General features: G+C 43.3%; 1 long non-coding RNA gene across 1 annotated transcript; it reads left to right on the top strand.

Annotated features, from left to right (window-relative positions):
* The first annotated feature begins 12,010 nt into the window (after positions 1–12,010).
* Positions 12,011–15,618, top strand: LOC120486132 (uncharacterized). The gene is made up of 4 exons (XR_016169642.1): positions 12,011–12,240; positions 12,564–12,606; positions 13,702–13,841; positions 15,380–15,618. It is a non-coding gene; the product is annotated as an uncharacterized LOC120486132 (long non-coding RNA).
* The last annotated feature ends 700 nt before the right edge of the window (positions 15,619–16,318 follow it).

Here is a 16,318-nt window from a genome sequence, read left to right as displayed (position 1 = left end):
TGCATGGGCTCGGGATCCGGACTCGGAGAAGGGGTAACGGAACCAGCAGTGGGCATGGTCAACAGGACGGTCTCCATGAGCTCGTCTAGCCGTGCGGGGACCTCACAGATAAGGATCTCCTCTTTCACCTCGGAGTTGAGACCCTCCAGAAAACGAGCAACCAACGTGGGTTGGTTCCAGCCGCAGGTGGTAGCCAGAGTCCGAAACTCTATAGAGAAATCAGAAACCGAGCGCCTCCCCTGCCGGACAGAAGACAGCAACCGAGAAGCCTCCTCACCATGAGCAGACCGGTCAAAAACCCTGATCATCTCATCCTTAAACTGCGAGAAACTGAAGATGCAATCCTTCTCCGCCTCCCAGTTAGCCACTGCCCATTCCCGAGCCCGGCCGGCGAGAAGGGAGATAACATACGCCACCTTAGTGCGTTCCTTCGCGTACGTCAAAGGCTGCAGAGAGAACATCACCTCACATTGGGTCAGAAACGACCGACACTGTGTGGCCTCACCCAAGTAAATGGGCGGATTATTTATCCGGGGCTCCGGAGAGTCGTGGAACACCTGCGAGGTGGGTGGCTGGAGACGCATGTTGTGGACCTGACAGGAAAGATCCGACATCTAAGCGGCCCAGAAGAACACCCTGATGTTCGAAGGCGGACTGGAACGCGTTGCCATTCGCTGAATCCATTCTTGGTCAGTTTGTTCTGTGATGGAATTAGATAGGACTCAGAATAGAATGACTTGATAGGATGACCACAGGTAACTTGTAACAGAGGTATATATTAATCAGCAACAGAAGGCCCCAGTAGAACTGGCAGTCAAACTCGAACAGAAATCTTCCTCTGTGGTACTGGCAAAGATGAGCTGTAAGCTTGGAGTTGTCGAGACTCAGAAACTCACGGGGCTGGAATAGCGAGCAGCAGAGGGAGACAGAGAACGAGCCAGGATCATGACACTTAGCCTCCAGTGTATGACTGATAGACAACAACGGTTTGAATGAAAAATGTCAAAATTGAAAATACTGTGGAAACAAAGACACCTACATCTTGGATGCCCTTGAGGTAAGCTAAAACATATCAAAAATTTATTTCAAAGTGAACTATCCCTTTAATCAGAGTTTCTTGTTGGTTAATAGTAGTTAATATATTGTTAATATTGTGTTAATCATTGGTCCTTGTGTAGTTATTCATTAACGAAGGAACCGTATTCTAAAGTGTTACCTAGAAATCCAGTCCTACATTAATCATGAATAACATTTTAGCACTAAAAAATGTTCTCTGCTAATGTATAACCTGATTCTTCAGGTTGCTGTCACCTGAACCCCATGCTGCACCCATAAATAACGTGGATATAACTTTCACTTAAGAAAAGGGGGTCAAATTGTCTTTATTACACTATTTTAGCAATTTATAACTGTAAAACCAGAACTACTTTAACTTAGTCACTAGCTTCATATTGTTTAGTTAATTTAAAGGGGTCCTACTCAGCCAGTAATGACATGGGGGGCCCATATGAGGGCTTGATGGGCGGCACATGTGGGCCCCATTATGGGCTTGCACCCGGAATCCACATTGGGGCAAGCTGTGGAAGCCCAGACGTACTAAAATTGGGACCTGTAAGGGTACTGTGTGGGTCTTAATTGGGCAATTCATGTCAGACCCGTTTGGGCCCCACCTGCCCAAAATGGGTCTTGCGTGGGCTTGCACCCGGGATCCAACCATGGTTACCCAGATGGGCTTTAAATGGGCCCTGTAAGAGTTTTATGTGGGTCCTAAGTGGGAAATTCATGCCAGACCCATTGGGGCCCCACCTGCCCAAAGGGGTTTAAAGTGGGTTTGCACCTAGGATCCAGCTGTGGATGCCCAGATGGGCTTTAAATGGGATCTACGTATAAGGGTGTTATGTAGAATCTTAACTGGGAAATTCATGACAGACCCATTTGGGCCCCACCTGCTTAAAGGGTGTTTAAAATAGGTTTGTACCCGGGATCCAGCTGTGGATGCCCAGATGGGGTTTAAGTGGGACCTGTAAGGGTCTTTTGTGGCTCTTAACTGGGTAATTAATGTCAGACCCATTTGGGGCCCACCTACCTAAAGGGGTTTAAAGTGGGCTTGCACCAGGATTCAACCGTGAATGCACCTATGGGCTTAAAGTGGGCTCTGTAAGGATCTTATGTGGGTCCTAACTGAGCATTTCATGCAAGGCCTATCTAAGCCCAACCATGCCAAATATTTTAAGGAAACAATCTAAGAAAACCTAAAATCGAAAAATGAATGTAAGTCCAAGATAAATACAAAACACTTGACACTTTTGGCGCTTTTCCACTGCATAGTACGGTACGGTTCGGCTCAGTACGCTTCAACTCGGCGCGGAACAGTTCGGATCGCTTTTCGTTTCCACCGCAGTAGTACCCCTTCAAAGTGTGTGGGACTGATCGTTATTTGCGCGCGCCTCTACTGCCATGACATCATCTTAAAAGCGCCACATTTTCAAACCCACAACACAGGAACAATGGAGACTATCGAGGGGATGGTGTTCCTGATTCTCGGTATGTGGTTGTTTTTAACTGCTAGACGGAAAAATGTGTTTAAAATGAGGCTGATGGCAGCAAAACAAAAATACTGCGAAAAAAGTGTCTCGTGTCTCGTGTCGCCAATCTAAAGACGCTAGTAGTGACGCAGGGAATGACGATTCTGTCTGACCAATCAGTGATCTGCAGTGTTTCACGTCACATTTTAGTACCGGTACGGTACGCTTGGAACCTCAACAGACCAGGTACCATTTAAAGCGACCTGAAGCGAACCGTACTGTACCGTACCATGCAGTGGAAAAGCACCACAAGTGAGACGTACCGAACCGAACCGTACTGTACTATGCAGTGGAAAAGCGCCTTTTGAACTGCAAGAAATATATTGTTTAATTGAACAACAACAACAAAAAATGTCAGAACAGTAGATCTCTGATAAAATAATCTCTGAAAAAAATTAAATAAAAAAATGTCTCCAAAAAATAAAAAAATACACTCATGGTGTGGTGGATGCTCCCTTTTGTCTTTGGGCTCTTGCAGTCCTCTCCCCTCCACGGTCACGTACACCGGTGAACCACTTCCCCAGTGCCATTTCTACTTGCTTGCGGTTCACACTTTGAGTAATTGCATTACTCTTCAGTGCATCTAAAAACAAAAGAGCATAAGTCAGTTTCGCAGGGTTCTTATTTGCTCCAACTTGCAACTCTTCAAATCATTCAGTCAAGTAAAACACATTTCCACATGTGGTAAGCTAAAATGTTTGCCCTACGGTGACATTTAACATGGAGTTTCATGGAGTTTTATATACTTATAACCCTTTTTCCATTACATGTTGAAATTTACAGTAGCCTCAAATGCACACCAGATGAGCGACATTAGAAACCATTTTCCATGAATATATCTAAATTCATGAATTCTCCCGAGGCGAACCCTTTGTATGCATTATTTTAATGTGCCAGGTTGTTTTATTACTATTTAGTTACTAGTGTTACTAGTGTGTTCTAACTTACAGGAGGACTTTTGTGTCCCCACAAACAACCTTATCATTTAACTTCGGATAAATAAAAGAAAGGCCAAATACAAGTTTCATTGAGCAATTAAAAAACTGAACTTACGGTAGAAAACTTCAAAAAGACGCAGATCTTTGAAGCACAGCTTGCCCATCCGTCCAGTCACATTGTACTGCCGTTGAAATTCTGGTACTATAATGAACTTCATCATCATCCTGGTGGCATCCTCTAGTGATGAGCCAATGTCTGCAACCATGGCAACCTTAAGAGTAAACAGTAAGAACACAGTACATTCAAAGTCACAGGAAGGAAACGCCATATTAAGTCAGAATATATCATAAAATATTAAAATAAAATGCTGTCAATTTCTGAGCTTGTATTTGGGTATGCTATATATAGGATATTGCTAGGCAAATGTGTCAAAAAAGTGTCAACATATTCCTGTATTTCATTTTCTCTGCAACATGATGGAAGGACACATTTTCGGCATGTGTGCTATAAGCAGAGACTCACACACAACTCACGAGTGTAAGTATAATGATCTTTATAACTTGTCTATTTAGCTAAGGACTGTTTTTTTATGATTTAAGATTAGTCAATGCAGCAGTGAACTGATGTTCAAGTTTACTTAAAGGTATTGTAGGTAGGAATTTTATAAAAATAAAAAAAAAACTTTTTCCAAATTTGTTTAAACTTTCTGTATATATCAATGCATAATTAAAATGTAAGTACTCTGAAAAATAAAGTATAAACAACGATTGTCTGTAGACCTCTCATGATTGTTTTAAAGACAACTCATTATTTCCATTCACTCCACCCCCTGCCTTCTGGGCTCCTTCCAAAGCCACGCCCCCAAAACACATGAATGCGCGACTCCAACCGCTGAGGTGAAGATGCATTATTTACCTGAGACGAAGAGAGGAAGGAGCGCAGTGCATGTAGTGACATGTCAGAATCACATGTAAAAAAAAAATCTAACTTTATCATTATGAAGATAAACAAATAAGAGATATTTTAGTACAGACTATCAAGCTATTGGTAAAGTTTAAAATATATATTTATTGATTCGCTAACAAGCTAATTATCTATAAGGCAGAGCTAAAAACAGGTTGCATGATACACACGTTTTTCCATTGCCATCATTTACACTGTGATGAAGATGAATTTCATGTAAGATTCATAACATGGTGTTCAGCATGTAAGAGTTTAATTCGTATTTCCATTTTTGGCGTGCTATCAACACGCATAATCGCTTTTCAGCATGTTTATGAACGCCGTTGACTTAACGTTACATTACTGTATATATAAATATATGACATAACCCAACCCCGTCCCTAAACCTACCCGTTAGTGGGGTTAATAGCATTTATGAGGATTCCTCTAACATCCTAGGAAAAAAAATATCGCAGATTTAGATCTACATTTTGCTTCGTTTCGCTCAGACATTTAACGGCGTGTACATACACGCGGAATCACTGACATTTAATGGTGTAGACATACAAGGATACCTCAAAATACGTATAGATAACACGTCACTTGACTTGAAAGTGGTGTGTATGTTTACACAAAACTCATGATGTCATGAGTTGTCTCCTTGCCCTGCACTTCGACCACCCCGTCCTCGGCCTCTACTTCCTCGGACCCTTGTTGCACGACCTCCTCTGCTTCGTCCTCTAGCTGATGATGTGGTAAATCAGCTAGAGGACGAAGCAGAGGAGGTCGTGCAACAAGGGTCCGAGGAAGTAGCGGCCGAGGACGGGGTGGTCGAAGTGCAGGGCAAGGAGCACTTCTTGGACAAGAGGACCTGTGTCGAGTTTTGCATTTTTGCATTGCAAGCTCAAATAAGGGCATGTGAACAGGTACAGTACGATCTGGATACGCGCAAGTGGGCAGGTCGAAAGGGTGGTTGCCATGGTTGCGAGAGAGTGACAGTCGCCTAAGCCAATCCTTTGTTTCGTCCCGATTGGAAATAACGAGCTGTGTTTAGTGCAGATTAAACAGTCTAGAGTCACTCGAATTTTATACTCTTTTTATCAGAGTAATTACATTTTAATTGTACCTACCTACAATACCTTTAAGTCATTTCATTTCATGGGACTTGAACTCTGCAAAGTTTAGTGATTCAGTAAGCATGAGAAGGATTTTGTCAGAAGAAAGAAAACACAGGAAAACAAGAAGATCTGGCCCCCAAAAACTTACTACTGCAGATATGAATTCAGGGTCTGACAACTTCTCATTCATGGCAATGACGTCCTCAACATTGGCCAGGGAGAAAACAGCGCCATCTGGTATTGCCATGACTGGGATTGAATTTTTTTTGAGCAGTGCGTTAAGCATCTGCCCATGCAGCTTCAGTGTGTCCTTTACTTCTTCAAGCAATGTCACTAATTTGATGAACATTGCTCTGTCAATATTTTGGGGGGCTAAAGTTTGGCCACGCAGGGCTGCTCTGTGGCCAGGAGATGGGGTGGGGCTGCCATCAAGTAGGCTCATGCTGAGGCCACTTCTGGGGGACCCACAGGGGTTTCTCGGGGTCAGACTATGTCTTCCTGGGCTGCCCCTGGTTACCTGGTGAACAAATTTTGGGACAAAATTTACAATTTGGAAGCAGAAACTTTGACTTTTCAAGAACATTTCAATACCTCTAAACAAAAACAAAAAAACTCATATAAATACTATGGCAGATCTACAAGCTCATAATGCATTGTAACATCAGGCGTTGTGAACTCGCACACCCTCCCAGAATCGTTGGGGCTGCTCGCCCTGCTGGATCCACTCCTCCTGCGGGATCTGCTCCTCTGGGATCCACTCTGCCTCCTGAAACCATGGGTGCTGCTCCGCCTCCCGGTAACATGGGCGCTGCTTTCCCTGCGGAATTCATGGGACCTGCTCCTCTTGGACCTACTCCGCTACCCGGAAACTTGAGGGCTGCAGCTTCCCCTCTGGGACACACGAGGGCTGCTGAGTCCCCTCTGGGACACACGAGGGCTGCTGAGTCCCCTCTGGGACACACGGGGGCTGCTGAGTCCCCTCTGGGACACACGAGGGCTGCTGAGTCCCCTCTGGGACACACAAGGGCTGCCGAGTCCCCTCTGGGACACACAAGGTCCTGCGGCTTCCCCTCTGTGACACATGAGGGCTGCTGAGTCCCCTCTGGGACAGATGAGGGCTGTGGGTTCCTCTCTGGCACACATGAGGGCTGCGGCTTCCTGTCACGGTACGTGCAAGACAAAAGGGTTTGAGGACTCAAATGCAGGAAAAATTATATTTATTTACAAAACAAACACAAAACAAAAACCCACGAGGGGGAAAACACAATGAATAACATAAACAGTAACAGAACCTAGATGTGTAGGGAAATCCGAGGGAACTGGAAAGATAAGACAATGTACCGACACAGACTGCAAACAAGAGGAGACTTAAGAAGGGAAACTAATCAGGAGGGAACAGGTGGATGAACTCAAACAATAATCTGGTAACGAGGGGGAGTGATCAGACAATGACACGAGCACATAGCTCAAAATAATAAAACACCCATGTGCAAGACAGGACAGGCACGTGACACTACCCTCTCCCTACGGAGCGGCTACCAGACGCTCCATCAGGCGGGACGGGAGGGACAGACCAGGGTGGGACGGGAGGGACAGACCAGGGCGGCACATACCAGGGTGGGACGGGAGGGACAGACCAGGCAGACAGGCCAGGGCGATACAGAGTCCATCGGGCCAAGGCGAAACAGAGTCCATTGGGTGGCCCAGGCGAAACAGAGTCCACCGGGTGGCCAGGGCGAAACAGAGTCCATCGGGCGGCCAGGGCGAAACAGAGTCCATCGGGGCCAGGGCGAAACAGAGTCCATCGGGGCCAGGGCGAAACAGAGTCCATCGGGGCCAGGGCGAAACAGAGTCCATCGGGCGGCCAGGGTGAAACAGAGTCCATCGGGCGGCCAGGGCGAAAGACAGAGTCCATCGGGCGGCCAGGGCGGTGAAGACTCCTCAGGCGGTCAGGGTGGTGCAGACCCCTCGGACGGCCAGGGCGGTGAAGCTCTCTCAGGACCAGACAACGGCAGACACCGACTCGGGAAGAGACACCGGCTCGGGAACAGACACGGGCTCGGGAACAGACACCGGCTCGGGAACAGACACGGGCTCGGGAACAGACACCGGCTCGGGAACAAGCTCGGGAACAGACACCGGCTCGGGAACAGACACTAGCACAGAAACAGTCACAAACACAAACACAGGAACAGGCACAGGCTCTGCCTCGGGCTCAGGAACAGGCACTGGCTCTGCCTCCGGCTCAGGAACAGGCACTGGCTCTGCCTCCGGCTCTGGAACACGCACTGGCTCTGCCTCCGGCTCTGGAACAGGCACTGGCTCTGCCTCCGGCTCTGGAACAGGCACTGGGTTCAGCTCCGAAACACCGGACACCGGCCTCTCCAATATCCGAGCCAGCCGCTCCAGATAGTCCCACGTGAGCAGTCTCTAACTGGGCAGACGGGACGTGAGCAGTCTCTCGCTGGGCAGACGGGACGTGAGCAGTCTCTCGCTGGGCAGACGGGACGTGAGTAGTCTCTCGCTGGGCAGACGGGACGTGAGCAGCCCCTCGCTGGGGAGACGGGACGTGAGCAACCCCTCGCTGGGCAGACGGGATGTGAGCAGTCTTTGGCTGGGCAGACGGGACGTGAGCAGTCTCTCGCTGGGCAGACGGGACGTGAGCAGTCTCTCGCTGGGCAGACGGGACGTGAGCAGTTTCTGACTGGGCAGATGAGACGTAAACAGTCTCTGACTGGGCAGACGGGATGTGAACAGTCCCAGACTGGGCAGACGGAACGTGTTTCCTCCTCCTCCATCTCCGGACCACCGGACTTGGAACCCCAGGACTCGGGACCCCGGAACTGGAACCACCGGAATGGGGACAACCGGAACGGGGACCACCGGACAAGCGCCCCTCCTCCTGGCCAACCGGGTTCCCTCAAACCGCTGAGAGTCAACAGGGGTCTTAAAGGAGAACTCCGGCGCAAAATGAACCTTTGGTCTAATTACACATTGTTACTTAGTCAACCGTTATCTGAGATTTGTTTTCATGATAATCGAATGTAAAGAGTTTAATCTCTAAAAACTGTTTAGCATATAATGCTAGTAATGGGGGCATTGACTAAGTAAAAATAAATCGCTAGTTTATACCACTAACAAGGCTCAAAATAGCCCCACACTAACACACTAACATAATGAGGCTCCATACATGCTAAACGAAGCATTGAGAACTTTGTAAGTGTACAGACCGTTTAATAAGAAGATGCTTTATGAAGACAGTCCACTTCGCGTATACAGACAGGGGCCATCTTAGGAAGTAGTCTCGATAAGTCGATCCCCGAACGCTGTTCATACAGTTCAGAAGTTCATTGAACTTCATACAGTTCAGCTCACTCGGCACGACATTCGTGGTTTGACTTATTGAGACTATTTCCTAAGATGGCTCCTGTCTGTATACGCGAAGTGAACTGTCTTCATAAAGTATCTTCTTATTAAACGTACACTTACAAAGTTCTCACTGCTTCGTTTTGCATGTATGGAGCCTCATTAGTGTGTTAGTGTGGGGCTATTTTGAGCCTTGTTAGTGGTATAAACTAGTGATTTCTCTTTACTTAGTCAATGCACCCATTACTAGCATTATGGTACTTGTCCTTTAATGCCAGAAATTCTGCAACGCCACAAATATTCTGTATATTACATTACCTCCTTTTTCGCCTTGCAGGCATTTCATCACCATCTGTCTGTAAGTCAGACGTTGCCTCCGTTTTTTTACAGCCTCGAAAGTGTCTTAATAACAAAAGGAAAAAGGGTTTTAGTATGCAATCTATGGTGACCGTGATAAAAAAAAACTATTTAGGTGTCTGCACTAGTGATGCGCGGGTCGGTTTTTTTTCCAACCCGCGGGTCCCGCTTTTATGAAATTATTTGGCCCGCCCCAGCCCGCCCCCGCACCACTGTATCTATTTTTACAACCTGCCCCGCCCGCACCCGCGACCATTAAATAGACACTCAGAATTGTAATGTAAAAGAAAACTGCCTTTATTTCAGCCTTAAAGTGCTTGTAAACTGGCAACAACAGACGATAATTAATAAATCAGGTCAAAAATAATCAAATAAAATAATGATAAACATTTTTAAACATTTACAAAGCAGCGTTTGTATAATAGGCTAAACTTCTTTTTTTTCAGATTTAGGCCAACAGTTTACAGTCTGCTACAACCGCTGAAGTTTTGCTTTATTTAACACAAGGAAATGTTCATTTAACGTTCATTCGTTTAATAAAATAAAAATAAAATAATGATAAACATTTTTAATTAAACATTTACAAAGCAGCATTTGTATTAGGCCTAATCTAGAATAGGCAAAACATTTTTTTTTTTCAGATTTAAGCCAACAGTTTACAGTCTGCTACATAACCGCTGAACTTTTGTTTTATTTAACACAAGGAAATGTTCATTTAACGTCCATTCGTTTAATAAAATAAAAATAAAATAATGATAAACATTTTTAAATATTTACAAAGCAGCGTTTGTATTAGGCCTAATCTAGAACAGGCAAAACATTTTTGTTTCAGACTTAAGCCAACAGTTTACAGTCTGCTACATAACCGCTGAACTTTTGTTTTATTTAACACAAGGAAATGTTCATTTAACGTTTTTACGTTCACTGTGCAAAAAAAGAATGGCATCCACTGTACCGGAGTTTAATCTATTGCGCCTAGACTCCAGCACCCGGCCAGCACAGCTGAATGTGCGCTCACTTGATGCACTTGTGGCCGGGATAGAGAGAATCATTTTTGACACCTTGGCAAGCACAGGAAAGGCAATTGACTGCGACTCCCAGAAACTTAGAATGTCCTCTCCATCCCAGAAGAACTGGCCCTCAATGTAGCGCTGAACCTCGTCTCTCTCGGCAACTTCTTCACTATCATCCTCCCACTCACTAAACTCATCTCTTTTTCTTTTGACTCTCTCGACTTCGTCAACTAAAAATAAAATATAACAATATTTAACATTTTAAACATACAATGACCACTGTAGCTAAAAGTTTAAACGCAAGACCCTGGCTAATTATAGCCCTAGTTGCTGGTGCTACTATAGGCCTACTTACTCACCTCGAGGCACCGGCTCTGTCTCCCTCACACTTACTGCAGGTGTAAGCGGCGCACTGTCAAATTCCCTGACAAGTCTTCTGGCATGGTCGTACACAGCGTTTCTCTCCTCCGCTTGAAACATCTTCAAGGACTTAAGGACAAAAAAAGGACAAAAAAATGTTCCAAGCTTGTGGGTGACGCTGATGGACATTTTTTCGTTTAACAGCTGCGTTGCCTGTGCCCGAATATAAGCCATGTATTCCGGATCACCGAATTGGGGCTCGCAGTGTTTCTTCAGTTTAAAAAACCAAAGTACGACCAGCTGAATAGTTGGGTATGCATCACCTTCCATCTCTTCACTCGCAGTTTTAAAAGGCAACAAAAACTCAGTAACTGTGTTTAACACATCCAGCTGAATGCCATCCATTCGGTGGAGCTGATCTTTCTCCTGCAAGGCCTCTTGGATTTCACGGTACTGTTTACTGACTGACTGCACCATCGCAACTTTATTATTCCACCAGGTTTCGCATTCTTGTGTCACGGTGTGTGGGAGCTGTACTACAGTGCCGGATTTTTTCAGGTATGTCACAAGGCTTTTGCACTTTGTGATGACATCACTCACGTCCCGCATGTATGTTGGCATGGTCTCTTTTACATCAAATGTGTGTTTGAGAACGATGTTAATGCACGGAATCCACTTATAGCTGCGAAGGGCAGCTTTAATGTTTGCGCCTTGGTCACTTACAAACATTACTTTAGACATATGAGCAGGTTCAATGCCAAAGTCATGCAGCTCTTTAATAATTTGATCGTGGATGTTGTGCGCTGTCTTTTTGAGAGTAGAGTCAAATTCAGCTGTGCTTATGACACGGCTCTCCAATTTCCAGTCGTCATTAATGAAGTGACCAGTAAACGCCGTGTATGCTCGTTTGTTGAACTCATCGGTCCACATGTCAGTTGTTATAGCTATGCCACAATCTAGAGCTTTATTTATCCTCTTTGAGAGTATTTCTTTTTTTTCTTGCGCGGTCGCTTTGGCTCTGTCGCAACAGTTTGCCTGTGAGGGAGTACACTGCTGGCATCCACATGTCCGTAACGTGAACCAATGTTAATTAGACACTGGGCTACGGAATGAAATCCATCTCCAGATACTATGTCGAAGGGCCGCAGACCTCGACAGCACAATTCAACACAAGCGTCTGTGACCTCGGACTTGACATGTGCTGGTAATTTCCCAGATAGCAGCTGACTCTGGGCCGGATCCGCCTCCAAACCGGCAGATCCGTGTAACAGTCACCCCCGTTTTACTGCCTCATTCCAGATACGGCCCGCATGTAGCCTGTGTACATCGGGAGTAGGCGTGAACATCCATCAGTCGGCGGAATCATAATAGTTCTGGCCCGGACTCGTCGGAACGAGCGCGCGAATTGTTTCCTTTTTTTTTTTTTAACCGGTTCATTCCAGATTAGAAGTCAGTCGGCGGAATCGTTGTTGTTCTGGCCCGGGGCCGTTGGAACGAGCGCGTGAACTGTTGGTCATTTGGATCTTCGGACTGCAAGCTCCGTGGAAAGAGTTTATAACGGTAAGTTGAACGATATCAAACAGTCAAACAGTTTAGTGTGCTTATTTTTAATAGCGGTGTAATGTTTGTTATCAACATTTCGGAAAGTTTTGACCGGGTTTTAACTTCTTACGATGGCTATTGAAGAAGATTGGCTAACGTAACGTACTCTTTTTAGCTGGGTTATCTGAATGAACTGATAGCTAAGCTAGCATTAATAAACAACTTGTGTGTAGCTAGCTTAAACATTAATGCTGTTTAACGTTAGTTAACTTACAATGATGTTGTATACGTAGTTTTGAACAGCACTAACGTTAATTAACAGCACCTGTCTTCCTTTTTAGATATTTTCTTCACCCCTGGCTGCGAGAGCCCCGGATTAATAGGGTAAGTTAACTAAAGTATTTTTTTCCGACTTTTTTTTTTTTAAATCCTTATCCTGCTATGATAAAGCACAACATTATGAAGTTATGATAGGTAAAGTATTAAAAATCAAAGCTAGAAGAAATTAGAATTTTCATCTGACATTAATTATAAGTTAACGTTAATTCATAGGTGTAAATTAATTGTTTACTAAGTTCACTGTCAAATTATGACAAATATAAGGTCATTGGGCTGGAAAACGCATCTCTCCGTTTCTTTTCGTTGACTATGTATGAAATCCCGCCGTGGTATTATGGTTGAGCAGTGCCTGATTCATTTGGATATTTATTTGGGTTATGGCAAGCCACTTAACATTTAATCATTTTAACCTACTAGTCTCTATTTTCATGCTACTAGTACTTATTTTTTAGATATTAGTATCTATTTCATTAAGTACTAGTACTTATTCAACAGCTACTAGTGTAATTCTTTAGATACTAGTGTTGATTCTTTAGGTACTAGAACCTTTTTAAAGATACTAGTACTTAGATACTAGTTCTTTTTTATTAGATACTAGTACTTATTCATTAGGTACTAGTACTTATTGCGATAGTGACTGACTATTCCTTTGTGACTAAATATTGTGACTTTTGTTGCCATTGACTTCCATGGGGATCTGTCACTCAGATATCAACTATTCAGTTCTGACTAGTATGTATTCCAATTGTGACTAGTACATATACATTAGATACTAGTAGTTTTACTAGTTTTACACTACTAATAATGCATAATAAGGGATGCAACTTTAAAGCCAAAAAAATACTTTGATAGCAGTGCTGAAATAGATTGCAGTCATGACAGAACTGGTTACTCACATAATCACTTCCTCTTGAAAAGGTTGATTTAAGGATGATCCAATACAATCTAGTTGTGATTAGTTATTCATTTGTTTTGAGTTACTAAATGAAAGTCTACACAAAATTAGGTATTCTGCCACACCAACAATAGTAAACATGGGCAACATCTAAAGCTTTTCTCAAAACAGTGGGTTATTGGCTTGACTTAGAGGTAATTTTCAGAATTTGTACCCATCAACCAATTGACTTTCTCTCATAACAGAGGCTGTACGGAAGAACCAAGTTGCTAGCAGCGCATCGGACAACGAGATTAACCAGCACGCCATCCGCTGGTTCAACCCGGCCTCTGACCGCGGAGGTGGCCGCAAAGAACGTGCCATGGCCAGAGATGCATTAACCATGGTAAATTGTAGATAAATCATTGTGCTAGTCTTTTGTAGAAACATTTGTTTTGTGTTTAACTTTGCAAATTGTTGTTAATAGCATTGCAGCTACGTAGTACGTATGTAGGAACAGTGACATATTTTTTCAGGGCTGTCCTGGGAACGATAGAAATATTCTGTAGGATGCATCTATAGGACGAAAGGGATTGTGTAAGCCTATGTGTTTATTTATTACGATCACTTAGCAAATGACAAACTAAACCAACTGAGGTGAACTTTTTTCACCTCAAACCAACATACTTCCAGAGAAAACATCTATTAACTTGTTAATTTTAATGATTTTTGTTTGAAGTTTGAAAATGCAATACAGATACAGATTTAAAGGACAACTCCGGTGCAAAATGAACCTTTGGTCTAATTACACATTGCTACCTAGTCAACTGTTATCTGAGATTTGTTTTCATGATTGCCGAATGTAAATAGTTTTATCTCTGAAAACAGTTTAGCCTATAGTGCTAGTATAATGCTAGTATAACGCTAGTATATAGGGCATAGAGTAATGACAAGTAAAAATTGCTTGTTATTACCACTAACAAGGCTCAAAATAGCCCCACACTAACACGACAGCATAACAAAGGTCCCTACATTCAAACCGAAGCATTGAGAACTTTGTCAGTGTCCATAGAGTTTAATAAGAAGATATTTTATACACACAGTCAACTTCGCGAATACAGGAAGAAGCCATCTTTGAAAATTAGTCTCTACCAGTCGATCTAAGAACGCCGATCCAAGTGCGCTGAACTGTGCAGAATCTTATATGGTCCGTTGTTTTCGGAAGAAACACAAACACGAACCGTTTTCTTCTCTTCAATATGTACACGTAGCCAACTGTTCGCACTCACATTATCACCTTATTCACATCTTACCGGTGGACATGGATCGGCGTTCTTAGATCGACTGGTAGAGACTAATTTTCAAAGATGGCTTCTTCCTGTATTCACGAAGTTGACTGTGTGTATAAAATATCTTCTTATTAAACTGTATGGACACTGACAAAGTTCTCAATGCTTCGGTTTGAATGTAGGCACCTTTGTTATGCTACCGTGTTACTGTGGGGCTATTTTGAGCCTTGTTAGTGGTAATAACAAGCGATTTTTACTTGTCATTATTCTATGCCCTATATACTAGCATTATACTAGCGTTATAGTCTAAACTGTTTTTAGAGATAAAACTATTTACATTCGGCAATTATGAAAACAAATCTCAGATAACGGTTGACTAGGTAGCAATGTGTAATTAGACCAAAGGTTCATTTTGCGCCGGAGTTGTCCTTTAACTACAAAAAACACCCCAACTACAACAGTTAAGCATGTTTGCGGTACAAGATAATCATTCATTAGTTGTAATTGTGGTAAAATGTTCTCTTAATCTGGATTTTGATTTTAGGTCAAATCTTCCAGCCTAGTCCCCTTTAATATTACCAATCTCAGTGGATTTTCATGTAATTTGTGATTGCCATTATCAATTGAGTTCTTACACTCTTTTTATACTTTGCAGGAATGAACGCATCAGCCATCCCACACTCTTCCATGATGGTTTGTTGGACGTTATGTGACGGTTGTTCCAACAGTTGTTCAAGACAGAAATTATCTGTAGAAATGTGTTTATTAGACTGATTTTTAGTTTGGCAATTATCTACTTTGTTTTAAGTTTCTGTCCTGTCTTTTTTATTTTAGACATTTTAAAATAAAATTTTAAAATGTGTATTTTAAATAAAATTTTAAATGTGTCACTCATCTGTTCTATCACTTTCTTTGTTGAAATTCTATGCAGGACAAATAGAAACAGTCTGTGTAACAGCTTTGACTATCCATGCTTTGTGCTCCAAGAAAGAAAAGTAATCGGGTTTAAAATGCTAGGAAAAAGAAAACGCAAGTAAAACAAGAAATCGTAAGATGGTGGGGGAAGGGGATTACGGTAGTAATATTTACTCATTACAATTGACGACAACATTGCCCAGTACAATTGCTCTAAAAGTTGCTCTGTGAATCATCAGCTTTAGTGTACTTTGAAAATATACAAGTCATTATTTGTTACACTTCTCAGACAGAAATGGTATACCTTCACTGATATCTATTACTAGGACCCATAGTACAAGCTGAATCATGCACAACATCTAAAACAAACTAAACTACCCCTTTAACTGAAAAAAATCTGTATTTTTGTATATGGTTTGTTTTGTGGTATAGATCAAGGTTATGACAGATGCCAGAGGTGGTGTGATTCCGGGCCAGAACTAATAAATGGAGATGGCCCAGTGCCTGTCCAGATCTGGCCCGGATCCAGTATGGAACTGGTCCAGATCTGGCCCACCTTTGGGCCAAATAACTAAAATAATTCTCATCTGTTCTGGAGCTGGGCCAGTGCCGGCCCAGTGCCGGCCCAGATGTGAAAACCGGATCCACACCGGCATTGGCCCGTTGTGCTAAAGGACAC

The sequence above is a fragment of the Pimephales promelas genome, chromosome 9 (genome assembly GCF_988280905.1).
Source record: "Pimephales promelas chromosome 9, fPimPro1.hap1.1, whole genome shotgun sequence".
Classification (NCBI taxonomy): Eukaryota; Metazoa; Chordata; class Actinopteri; order Cypriniformes; family Leuciscidae; genus Pimephales; species Pimephales promelas.
The sequence above is the reverse complement of the archived record's forward strand: the minus strand, read 5'-3'. Positions and strand labels throughout refer to the sequence as shown.